The 13,819-nt window shown below is 39.0% G+C and overlaps 2 pseudogenes; one reads left to right on the top strand and one right to left on the bottom strand.

Moving 5' to 3' along the window:
* Window positions 1-6,341: 6,341 nt before the first annotated feature.
* On the top strand, window positions 6,342-7,543 carry LOC145486361 (uncharacterized; annotated as a pseudogene).
* Window positions 7,544-8,402: 859 nt separating this feature from the next.
* LOC145486393 (uncharacterized) lies at window positions 8,403-10,493 on the bottom strand (annotated as a pseudogene).
* Window positions 10,494-13,819: the final 3,326 nt, after the last annotated feature.

Below are 13,819 nucleotides of genomic sequence, written 5' to 3'. Positions count from 1 at the left end.
TGGTACACTGGCCAGTAGTTCCTCCATTGTGTGATTGAAGACATGGAGGGTGCAGGCAATTCGCTGGACAAGCTTGGGAATCTTTGATTTGGGTGGCATTTCCCCCTTTCTAATTGCTTCATTAACTTCAGCCACAAACTGATCCTTTTTTTCCCGCAGAAATAGTCGGCCTTTCTCGTCAAACCCAAACCCTAACGTATGATCCTGCTTTCCTCCGTCATATAGTGGTATGAGCACCTCTCTGGAGGAAAGTGTGTGGAGAAGCGGGATATCTCTGGTTGTGTTGCCTTGAACCGACTTATGTAGCTTGTGAATTATATTAAAGACCTCCGGGGACAGAGTTATGACCTTCTTTTTGGTGGCAGAAGTTTTATTAATCTACATGAGGTGCTCTGGCTAATTATGGCAGTAATTAATGCAAACTTTATTGAAACTTCCTAAAGAGGGCTTTTCACTGACAATGATAAATTTTAAAGGCAACATAAGTTAGAATGATGGCTTTTTTAAAAGTTACGATAATGCAATGACAAATAAAAGTAGAATATATAAATAAGTTTAAAGCAGACACTAAAAGTTATGAGATAAAGATGAGTATAAAAGAAGAAATTGTGGTAATGAAAAAATGAAAACTAAGACCGACTTGAGGAAAGTGGTGAGTAAATTAGCCCTTAATTTATGTTTAAAAGAAGGAACAGAGTTGCAGAGTTTAAGAGAGTTGTCTTAACTGTTCCATAAGCTGACTGCATGGTAGTAGACTTCCTGTCCAGATCTGGATTTAAATAAAGGGACGTGAAGGAATTTAGAGCTATGGGTCGTACAACTGCTTAGGTCACCATGTTTTTTAAACTGCAATGAGTTATGAGGGGGCAGAGCCAGTCATGCACTCAAGACTAACACTGCATCATGGAGATATAGCTGTGATTTTAAAGAAAGCCAGCGGAAGTCTTTTAGAATTGGAGTTGCGTGGTCAAATTTCCTACTGCCTCATAATAGCTGATGATGTCTTTGTTTGAGAGAAAAGAAACATTTGGACTGAACTGTTGGAAAGAAGGAAAAAAACAATATTAAAATCTATGATGTGGTATGTGGCTACAGGGAGTCTTAGTGCAAGAGAGCACAAGAGATGAGCACAACCTAGTTGAAACAGTTACAATGTATTTACTTGTTCCTCTATATCCAAAAAATTATAGTCAGGAGGTTGAGTGGCTGCTTGTCTGTGCTGGTGTCAACTTGTACTTTGTTGCACACCATTAGGAAGGCATTAGTTGTCACTGCTTCCAACAGATATGGCCTTTGTTTCATGGATTGATGACCTTGTTGGCTGGTAAATAACTTCCCATACAGGAATTATACTGAATTTAGCCATTTGTGTTTGTTAATCCAGGTTTGTTTGTGCAGTTTGGATACAGCATACATTTTGATGTTTAACCTCCAAAGACTAGTATCAATTGATAGTATCTTGGTGAAAAGTGGGAATAATTTTTTGTTGAGCATTAATGATGCAAGTAACAAGTTCGACCAATGAGAGGCAAGGTGTGCTTTTAGAAAGAAACTTGATGAGCAAAACTGGCACAGTGCACTTTGAAAGGCAGCTGTGCTTTGTTAGGGATCTTAAAAGATTGAACATGGAAGGCCAAAAAGCCTACATGCAGACAAAGAGGTATTTCGATTTTGGGCACAATTTAAAATATCTAAATTGGCTGGCCCTGCAGCAATAAAATAATCCAGATACTGCAAGATAGGACAGATTGTGTTTTTTAGAGAATTAAACCAACCATGATGGCAATAACAAGTCAATCAGTTGTTGGGTACACTAAAATTCCCAGGTATAAAAAAATTAGTGCAAGTTGAATTTCACCTTAAATTTTTGTTGTTTAGAGAAATTTCAATCAACAGATTTTATTTGTTACTGAACATTCAAGGGTGCCATGTTGTAGGCACATACAACAGGATATTGGGGATGTCAAGTTGATAAATCGTTAATTTACTTACTTGAAGGAATTCCTTTTGGGGCCATAGTCAAGCATTATACTATTGAAATTCTCTAGAAAGCTGGTGTGCCGCTTATATTTTGTGAGCAGACAAAGTGGAACATATTAATATACACGTAAAAAAAAAGGAGGAAGGAAGAAAGAAAGGTAGCATACAATGGACCAGAATGTCTCTGTCTGTTCATGACTTGGTAATTCTAAATTAAACAAAACTTCTGATTATGTCCCAAATCTGGTGCCAGCATACTGCTGAGTTTCATTCAAAAGATGTAACACTTTGTTACTTATTCTCTGTAACTATCAAATACTCAATTATTAATGAAAGTTAATAAATATAATTTAATTGTGTTAAAATTGTTTAATATTACGTTTGTAATTGTGTAACAAATGTGTTGCTCCATTCTGATTCTCTCAAAGTGTTCGCTCTCTGTTTTCCTCTCCTCTATGTATTCCTGTGGGAGTGAGGGACTTTCATTTTGCTGGGTTGCACTTGACCTTTTCCCCTTCTTTCAAGCTGAATCAGCAGGCATTTAAGTGTTCATTTCACAGCCTCACCTTCTTCCTTTTCTGGATCCCCAATATTGGTTTTCTGTTTCCAATAATTATGAGTTTTTTCTTGGTCTTTTAGCTGTCTGCTTTGAGTTGCCAAGTCCTGAGCTATTGGCTATTGCACAAAGGTTCACAGTAGGTCTATAGTGATAACTCAGAAAACTCCCTTCTCCTGTTGCCAGACAGACTCTCATGGTCTTCACTTTTTCAAAGGCAAGCATCAGTCATACATTTTCCCTCCCATTGGTCAGGTCTACAAGGGCAGAGTCATACCTCTGTGTCATTAATTTTATTAATAAGCTACTACTGATTAATTAGTGCCATAAAAATGTCACTCTATACCAAAAAATCAGAAAAACTTGAACAAGATCATATCTTTACATATTGAGAAAAACTGTTCAAAGAGGAAATGAAGCTCAATCCTTTCTACCCTTCTCTGGTGAAAATATGACATAAATCCATTGAAAATCCAAAAAGGTTGTAGTATTTACAGTTAGCGCATCCTATGACAAATTACAGTGGTGCTGGTGATTATTGAAAGAAACTTGCAACTTTTGACGCTAAAGAAAAATGTCTGCAGTAAACTGTTCATGGGTTAGAAATGACTAAGCCTAATGAGTCTCGAAGTGTAAATAAATAATAAAAATAAATCACTATATTTAGAGAGGTAACCCCATCAGCCTTGGCTGTTTTTCATGCAGGTCCTCTATCCTGGTTGAATTGTTATTTAGAGATGTTGGTTTTTGTGGAGGGAGGAAAACTGGAGGGCCTGGAGAGAACCCTCTGAGCAAGGTGAATACCAACAACAAACTTAACCCACACATGGCACTGGGCTGGAAATCAAACCTGGGCCACGTTGTTGGGAGACAGGCGCTGTCCCCACTGTGACATTCCTACTCCCCTGAAGATAAATTTCAACCACAAAATGACACTTTTTAAGTATGAAAAGAAAAAATTAAGCAAGGGAACAAAAAAAACAGGAATTTTGACGTTTTGCCGTGTTTACAATAGTTTTGGATTTCTTAGTCACTTTATTGCGGATAGTCTGCTCTGCCATATTTCAAAACAATATTTGTCCTGAATGCAATTTAGGTATGCCTCGCACTGGTGCACTACAGTATGTGAGGACTGTCAGCTCCTTGGTTGCTGCATAACAAAGTTTACACAACTTTCTTGTGGCAGACTAATTTACAATGTGGGCAGCTTCTACGTTCCCAGGCTCTACTGTGGAAGGCTTGAATTCAGGTGGTTTAACTTGAATGTCAAGGCCAGCTAGTTGACATACAAATTCTTCCCTGTAATCTGGAATTGAAAATTCATAAGAGCACTTGAGATCCTCCACATAGGATTTTCAGCTCGGTCTAACTGAGATAACATAAAGTTGTTGCCTGCTGGGCTGTAAAGCATGTGAAAAGCATATTTCTGTATGCTGGAAATATGGTGCTTTCCTGTCATGTAGTATGTCCTTTGGCACTGGGTCAGCAATTCTGATTTTTAGTGTCTATGTATTCTTTATCCTAGAAATAAAGGACTTTTGGCATTGGTTTGGCCACTATTGGCCATACTTCCTGGCAAATCTGTGGGCTTTTTCGGTCTCTCAATCATGCCCAAATGTTTTAGAATGTTCCCTCATGGCAGTGTAATATGTTATTCCTTGCACTCAGGAGGTCAATAAGAACACAGTAATGCCAAATTTGAGCAAAATTTGAGTCTTTCAAAAAAAATCGGCAAGCAGTTCAAATTCCTTTGTAAAACTTTTCATGACCCAGGTGCTTTGAAGTGACATTAATGCATGCTAGAGGCACTTTATGTGCCAGAAAAGTGGGAATACCAGAGTGTAAAGGTGATTGTAATAGCGAAGAGTTCTCATCATTTAATACTGACTGTAGGTCTAGAAAATGCTAGAGATATCAACGTCACAGTTTGAAGGTACAAATTTCAATCATGATGTATGTAAGCGTGAGAGAAAATAACTGTGACGTGGCGTGATTCAAAAAACTTTGGCGACTGTCCAACAGGATAAATTCTAGAATAATACTTCAAAGCAGTGTTCTCCACAGATTTTGAAGTAGTCAGCCAAAATTTTGAAGTAGTCAGCACGTGTATTGCGAGAGCCTGGAGGGCTCAAGCAACTAGGGTGTCCGGGACATGTCCCTGTGGAAAATTTTTAAAAAATAGGTCTCTGGAGATGCATTTTAGGCATACTGCAGCAGGGAAAAATGCGTAATTTTTCTGTCAGTTTTTGGGCATATTTTGGAGTCTATAATGATAATTACAGTGATAACAAGATATTTATTTGTCTCCCAATACTAATACAATCATTACTTATTATTTCCCATCATTAAAATCCTTTTACTTCTCTCAGTGAATTAAAAGTGAAATCCATGAGTCCAGCTCAATAGACTCAATATACATACGTTTGATCAAGTTTTTGAGATAACAAATCATCATCCATATCAAACTCAAAGTCTGAATCAACACCAGATTCAACCTCTCCCATATCCATGGCATCCAGTGCATCATGACACAAATCAGCATTGCTGGCAACTGCCTGAGCTACAACCTGAACTTGAGCATCAAGTTCAGTTTCCACAGATACTTCACCATCTTCTTGGGCTTCAGTTCTAGAGGCCTGAAGGTCATCTGGAAATTCCACCTGTATACCAATGTCAGTCTTTGTGGTTGGATGGTGAAGACTGCCTTCATGGTCTGATCCTCCAACCATTGGGAGCTTCTTAAGTAATGGCAGATTTCTGAAGTGCATTGTTCTCCAGACTTTGGTTGCTTCTGTAACCATCTCTGTGCACTCTTCAGTGTTATGATTAGGGCCATTGAGAGAAATGTAAAGCAGGCTGGCCATCATGTCATTCTTGAGTCGACTTCTCAAACTTGTCTTTACCCTATCCACTGCACTTGCACCCTGTTCCACAACTGCATTAGACATGGGCTGGATAAGGCAAATCTGACCAGCATCCATGATTTGTGGGAAGTTGATTCTGTGAGCCACCTGCTCTTTAACAACTTCTCTTAGAATGAACTCAGTTGGAGAGAGGTCATCTTTCCCCCTGAGAACAGCAGAGGGTACCTTCCATGATGGCATCAGGTACTTGAAGTTTTACCACTTCACAAATGTGTGATCTCTGTCAAACTGGAACTGCCTGCACAGCACTTTTACTTCATCCACATCATACACCGTATCCATAAATGGCGGCCGCGCGGAACGGCCTGGTTTCGAAAACATGAAAGCAAGGCTTGGTAGGCCAGCTGAACCTTGAAGCGCACTTAGATTTATATTATATTGGAGTGTCTTAGCTGTAAAAACTACGCGAAGATATTTGAAATTTTTATCTTTTGAAAAATAACTGGGTAAAAGGTTCCCTTAGTCTCTGTAGGGGACAACTTTGGCCGACAAGAATATTTTCTACTCGGAGGTTAGTTGAGAGATGCCAACACAATGTTGCGTTCCGTTGTGTACGAAGAAGGATAAGCGAGACAAAGATACGGGGGAAAAGATATCCTTTTTTCGTTTTCCAGATGATCCAGGTACCAGAAAGCAGTGGATCCAAAAAAAAAGATCTAGGCAGGGATTTTTCTATATCAGAAGGAACGAGGGTTTGTTCGAGGCATTTTAAGCCTGAAGATTTGAAGAAAAGTCTCAATGGAAGGATCAGTCCCAAACCAGGAGCTGTGCCAAGTATCTTCGCATGGAAGTGAAGTTCTCCTCGTAAACGGCCACCGCCAACTCCATGTTTCACGGCTACAACCGTGACAAACAATTTAGTGAGAGAATTTAGCGAAGTTATGTATCCAGTGACCGAATTCAGCAAAGTAACATGCAATGATTCATCTTCTACAAATATGGCCAACGGGACGTCTTTTTCGGAAACAGCAGAAATGCCGCAAACACTGGAGCGACAGGAGCATAATAATATAATAATAACCGAGCTTCAAGAGAAGCTATCTGCAGCTCTTTTAAAAATTGAAGAACTGGAAGCAGTGGTTTTGCAATTAAAAGCAAAAATTGTGGATCTGGAACAGAAAAACGAGCAACTTAAGGAACAGATGTTGTCATTAACAAACATCTCATCAAATGACTCGTTAACAGCATTTTATACAGGGTTTCCGAATTATGAGACTATGGTGGCATACGACTTTTTGGATCCTGGTGCCAGGGGAGAAAACGTAAATTACTGGTTGTCTGGAAAGGAAATTGCTGGCAATGCTAAGCCTGTGAAACAAAGAAGGCAAAGGTCTCTAAAACCAGTAGATGAGTTCTTTTTGACATTGTGTAGACTGAGGCAAGGTTTTGCCGAGTTACGTGTAGCTCACTTATTTAACGTTTCTCAGCCAACTGAGCAGAATCAGCAGAATCTTTATTTCTTGGATAAACTATGTATTTGAAACTTGGTCATATAAATATTTGGCCTTCTAGAGAACTAGTAAATGAGACAATGCCTCAGGATTTGAAGGCAAAGTATCCAACCACAAGGGTCATTATTGACTGTACCGAGATCCGCTGTGAAATGTCTAGCAGCCTTCTTTTAAATAGTGAATTGTTTAGCTTGTATAAACACCATACCACTTTAATGGCATTGGTGGGAATTTCACCTAAAGGGTTCTTAACATTTATTGACCAACTCTATACTGGCAGTATAGCTGACAGGGAAATAGTAGAGCGAAGTGGCTTCTTGAAACTTCCCTTTTCAAATGGGGACTCTGTAATGGCTGACAAAGGCTTTACTATTGAAGACATTCTACCCCTTGGTGTTTCCTTGAACGTCCCTCCTTTTCTGGGAATGTCTGATCAGATGTCAGCTGAAGATGTGATTGCAACACAAGAAATTGCTAGCTTAAGAATACATGTGGAAAGGGCTATAAATAAGGTGAAGAATTTTCTTATATTTGAGGGGGTTATTCCACTGAGCCTTTTTGGGGTAGTGAATCAAATGTGGTGTGTGTGCCATGTTTTGCAACATGAAGGATCCCATTATTAGCACTTAAATTAATCTCGAGTTCACACAGTGACAAGCAGGCAGGTCGTAGGGTTGTTTTTATATAAAATGATTATTTCAAATCCAGTGAAAAAATATAACATTGTACCACAATATTGTACAGAATCAGCATATGTTTTAACTTGAATGAGCCTTGAGTGACTGTTTCCTTATTAAATGTTACCACAATGTAATATCCCTATCTTTTTATAAATAAAAAAGAATTTTTTTACATTTAAGTTAAATGCCCTGCATCTGAATCACCTTGTGTGACTTAATATTCTACCTTTTGTGAATATTTACAAACTGATTATAATGAAAAAAAATTCTTGTGCTGACTGTAACTTAACTATTCTGTTTTTGCAGCCAATCATGCAAACATGTATGTCAATTTTTCATATTTGTCATTCATTTCTAATTTCCACATTGCACACTATGAAAATTGAAAAAATAAGGTGCTGATCACTATTTTAAAAAATGACTTCACATTATACCTGATCATATTTGGTTATGTAACATCAACTCTCCTCAACTTTTAAAGCTTCAATATCAATACCAAATCCCCTCATTTGGTTTCCCACATACAGTAGATGTTGTTTAGTTGTACCTGTGAAAGGTTTTTTGAAAAACCAAAACCATAATTATTTGTCTTTGGTGATCAATCCCTTTTACTCTCATGATTTGTGGTTGTTTAAGTTTTGCATTACCAGGAGAAAGTTGATGTTGAGCAACACATGCCTATTGGAGCTTTAAAAGCTTTAATCCATAACCATTCTTGACCAGGAGTAAGCTTAACTTACAGTTATTATGTATATAAAAGTAAAATGAACATGTACTTTCAATGCCAGACATTTGTTTACCTAATGGAAGTTTAGTATTTGGCTGCAGTTTTGATGAAATGGGTAAAGTAATATGTTTTAAGCTTCAGAGTTGCCCAGTAGGCAGCATCAAAAGGGATCCTTTCCACTGAAATTCCCTTCTTTGTATACACAATTAAGTCACACCATGAGGCTCCACTACAGCCCATCTGACCTTGCACTTGAGTGTAGTATGCATGATTTCGTTTAAGTTTGTAACATCCATTTACAGCCTCGCAAAAAAACTCTGGTCCTGACATGCTTGTAGTGGAGTGACTTGAAACTTGGTTTCCGGACACTTTACCTCAGCCAGACCAAAATGATTTTGGCATCCAAAATCCACAACTCTGCCATCTGGTGAGGCCCCCAGAATTGGCATGTCCAAACAAACAACAAAACCACTCTTGACAACCTTTACCGGTGTCTTTCAAGTGAACATAATTTTTTCATACTCTTGAAGTGCAATTGGTTCGTGTTTTAATCCATGCTCAACATACTGTGAAGTAATTGGTTTTGGATTAATAAGGTCTGCAGCAAAGTTTTCGTGATTCCTCTGCCTTTTTGAAATCAAATCAAATTTAGATGCCGTAAATCTGAACTTGCGTTCCTTTTTCCGCTGCTCTGAGGATGACTGGTTGCTTGTGGCTTCTTCAATATTGTTAATAATTGTCTCATCCACAACAAGGGTATTGAGTGCTTTTTCTGAATCGTCTAAGTTGTCAGGCAAGACAAAATCACTGCATGGGTTTAGAGGAAACCTCGGATACGTAAGTTCTGTTTCTCTACCGACAATTTCTCTAGGCACGGATGAAATGTCCACAGTAGCCTCAAAGTTTGCCTCAGTATGAGTTAATTGAGAGCTGCAATAGGAATCAATCTGACTCTCGCCGAATTTGGTTTCCACGCAACTGTTTGTAGAGGAATCATCTTCTTCCAGAAGTGCTAAACCCATCTGAGGATTGATTTGCTTTAGGGCCTTTTTCAACATCATTTTGGCTTTGACATCATGCTGGGCATTAGCTCTGGCATCATACAAGAGGCATTTAACTCCGTCTCTACTCTTAGTTTCATTGAGTTTTGTTTTTGAGATAGTGACTTCCACTACAGGCTGGGCAGAAATTTTGTCACCTCGGCCCTTTTTGTGCCACTTCTGCAGCTGGGAAGTGCAAGCTAGTTCTGCCTGCTCATCCTCATCCTGACACAAATCATCTGTTGCTTTGCTGTCAAATAAACTGAACTTGCATGCTTTAAACATTAAAGTAAGAACATGGTTACAGTAACCAACTTTGCCAGCTTTGCATGAACAGTTTGCATGGATGACTTGACCAGAGACGATGCACATGGCAAAACGAAGAGCATGGGGAGCCTCACTTTTCTTAAAACTATGGTAACACTTTGCCCTCAGATAAAAGTACCTTTGATCGCTGTTTGCCTCGATCTCCTTCAAATATTCATCCTGCAAAAAGGTTTTAGCTTTTCTCAAATTGGTTGGAATCGAATGGTGCTCAGTATTGGCAACTCGTTTTCCAGAATTTGCCACGTGCTGGTTCATCTCAGCTCTGGTAAAAGCAGGCATCCTTTCAAGCGATTTACCCCAGCCATCACTCGGATATTTCACACTTGATGATGCAGCAGCGTCTTTTGGAAGGTTCGAAACCCTTGCTTTTCGTTTTGTGTAGATTTAATCGGGATCGGGATTGATCACCATTTTATCCCTTCTGCTTTTAACATACTTGTCGACTCTGCAAAAAAAGAGAGAATTCTAAATACGACGGAAACAAAATTTCATGTGTTCTCTTGAGGCAAATCACAAAGATGCGAGCATGTGCTTAGATTGGTTTCTGTGTTTTGATGCTTACCGCTTTATGAGCTGTGCCTTCGTCTTAAGTCCCTTTAGTGAATCGCCTCGACATCACAACTAAAACCTGAGTTCTTCATTCTTTAGTGAAGAAGGGTTTCTTCCAGCTAAAGAAGCTCTGGAAATATTGTCTTCGGTGAGGATAACTGTGTCAGAATCTTGACTAGAAGAAGCCATTTTTGTTGTGATCTGTGATGCGTGGCCTACCAAGCCTCGTTTTCATGTTTTTGAAACCAGGCTGTTCCATGTGGCCGCCATTTATGAATTTGGTGTATACTTCCTGAAGGCTGGATCTTCTGGCTTTGGAAGGCAGCTCAGATCAAAAATGGAAAATGCTTCAAGAATGGGGTGCTGCCTCTTGAAATTGTCTATCTAGGTTCCTCTCGAGAGCAGTTGTGTAGTTAACTACAATATTTTTCAGGAATGCTTCTACCTGGCCATCATCTTTAAGCTCCAGTTCCAAAGAAGCATAGTCCACACCTGACTGAATGGCTGTTTTGCAACTCAAGAACAAGGTCAAAGGAGGTCCAGATTTCAGAAATTCTTGGCTTGGTGCTTTCACGTGCAGGTCTGATGGAGTTGTAGCATGTGTGATCTCTTTGGAACAGCTTGCTAAGGGTGTTGAGATGAGGTAGAACTGCATTCAGTAGAAGCATCGTGTCAACAAACTTGGTGTTATTAACCTCTGGAGAAGACCTTGAGCTCTAGCATCAGCTTCTTTAGACTGCCTCGATGTCTGCATCAGGGTAGGAAGGTTTCGGCAGACGCTTGAAACACTTTGGCCAGTTAAAAGCCACCTTGTCCTTCAAGCTTTCTGTATCTTCACTGCAGAGACTTGGACAGCTTTTTCTGTTTTGCAGGGTCATCATTAGCATTAGCCAGCTTTATTTTCTGAAGTGACACACAGACTTCACAAATGCTGAACAGGGTTTTGGATACTCCAGCCTCTTCCACAACTGACGAAGGGTAACTTCAATGGTCTGGATATACTGCATGCATGCTAAGGCAAGCCTGTGGTTAATGCAGTGACTGCACACCATGATGCTACACACTTTCTGAAGTCTGGCACCAACACCATTATTTTTGCCAGTCATGACGCTAGCATCATCTAAGCCAAAACCACAAACTAAAGGAAGGTTTAGACCACAGGCTTTCAGCTCCTCAGTGATGATTCTTATGAGAGTCTCAGAATCTGCTGATTCTGATGTCTCAAGAACGTCTTTGACCTCAAGAAAATCAAAATGTATCTTCCCTTCCTACATACATGCATACATACATACATAAACTTTATTTGAGTGTCGGAATATTTAGCTAAAGATAACTAATCGGGGACACTAACATAAATACAAATATAAAATATGAAAATACTAATATTATATAAAATATATAGGTACTTAATAATTGAAAATATGTTTTATAGGTCTAACTACTTAAAAAATAAGTTCAAGATTACTTATTACTTATTAGTAAATAGACACCTACAAAAGTAAATAGGCACCTACATAAGTTCAAGATTACTTGGTTGTATTATTATTATGTTGAGCAAGCATAGCATCTGCATCTTCCGTCCAATACATCTGTTAGGTTCACAGCCCGAACTGCTTTTTTAAATTCACAAAGGCTTGTTTTGTTGCGAAGGTCTTTGTCTACTTTTCCCCAGAGATAGGGTCCTAAATATCTTATGCTATGTTTACCATAGTTTACAGTGTTAAATCTAGGTATAGGAAAATCGCTACTATGCAAATCATAATTCTTAAATTGCTTGTAAAATATATCACAAATGTGTTTAGTTGCCAGTAAATTTTTAACCTTGTACATTAATATCAGTATGTCTTGTAGGTGTCTATTTACTAAACTAGGCAGCTTTGCCTTACTTAATAGTTCATAATAATCTGCCGTCTTGCTATTGTATACTGCACGTAGTGCCCGCTCTTTGCACCCTTTCTAGTTTTCTAGTATCAGATGCTTTACAGAAATGCCACACTATGACAAGACATGAGATTAGATAGAATTGCCGCTTTGTATAGTTGGAGCTTGGCATCTGTAGGGATCATCTTTCTAAGGCGTACGAAGACACTAACTTTCTTGCTTGCCTGTTTACATATATCACTTACATGTTTACTGAATTTAAGCTTATCATCCAATGTAACCGCGAGCAATTTGAGGTCTGGGGTAGACTTGATGGTATATCCATCAATGTTACATTTATGAAATGGTTGCTGTTTTTCCCTCTTTATCAACATTGCATTGTACTTGTCATAGTTTCCCTTCAGGAAATTGTCCCCATACCATCTAGATATTGTTTGTCCCTCATCATTAAGTGATTGTTCGACATATTCTACTGAATTTCCCGCTACGTATAGCTGATGATCATCCGTGTACATCGATAGCCTTGCACTGTTCACTATGTAAGTCATATCATTTTGGAAGATGTTCCATAATAGCGGACCAAATGATGATCCCTGGGGGCAGCCTCTGACAGCCTCTGTCCAACCACTCACAACTGAATCTAGTTTCGCTCTGTTTTGTTGACTTGCAAAATATGATCTCATCAGTTTTAGAGATCCCTCTGAGAAGCCCTATGCCTTGAGTTTGTTCATAATTAGTGATGGATGAAGAGAATCGAATGCCTTGCTCATGTGCGTTGAAAGAACTCCGACATATTGCCTGGAATCTGCTGCCAGCTTCCACTCTTCGGTTAGTCTTAGCAAAGTTGTTTCACAGCCATAGGTTTTTCTGTATGCTGATAGGCATGGATCCAGTATGGTATGAAAGTACCCATTTACTTGTTCACTCAACAGTTGCTCATAAACTTTGTCTACTGTACAGAGCAGAGTTATGGGGTGATAGTTCTTTTCATCTAGTCGATCATCCTTTTTGTAAACAGGATTCCACTCGCCTTTCTTCCATGCTTCTGGCCATTCCCCTTTCTGTATGGTTTCATTGCATAACTTTGTTAAAGAGTCTGCTATACCACTTGACATTAGTTTCAGCATTTTAGGAGTAATGGAATCGTAGCCAGAGGTCTTTCTAACATTTAGTTTCTCGAGGGCTGTCTGCACCTGTTTGCTTCTAAGGGGTTTAAATCTGAAATTACCATGCATGTTCTTATTTGCATTTAATATATTTGTAAGACTTTGAGGGTTTGACAAGTCTTCTTCTGTTAAGCTGTTGACATCCCTCCCACCCATCTCATCTGCCATCGTGGAGAAGTAGTTCACCAGGATATTAGCTACCATGTTTTGATCTTTCACAATCTCCCCGTTTGTCCTGAGATTGATGCATGTTCTGTTTTGGCCCTTATTTTTATCATTAAGGAAAGGTCTGAATGTCTTGTAGAAATCAGTTGGCTTAGATTTTTAGTGATCAACCTTCTGTTGCCAGTATTCTCTGATAGCTCTCCGTCTGCATTTAGTTGCTTCATTTCTCCATTTCTTTTTCAGTTCCCAATTCTCCTCAGTCCTATTGTGAGCGTACTGCTTAGCATATGTTCTCTTCATCTTTATTACCTTTCTCCATTCTGCTGTCATATGGGACATCCTCTCTTTGGAACCTCATTTTCTTGGTAGGCAT

This window comes from Orbicella franksi, chromosome 5 (assembly GCF_964199315.1).
Source record: "Orbicella franksi chromosome 5, jaOrbFran1.1, whole genome shotgun sequence".
NCBI classification, from domain to species: domain Eukaryota; kingdom Metazoa; phylum Cnidaria; class Anthozoa; order Scleractinia; family Merulinidae; genus Orbicella; species Orbicella franksi.
Note: the sequence above shows the minus strand (reverse complement) of the source record. Positions and strands in the feature narration are given on the sequence as shown.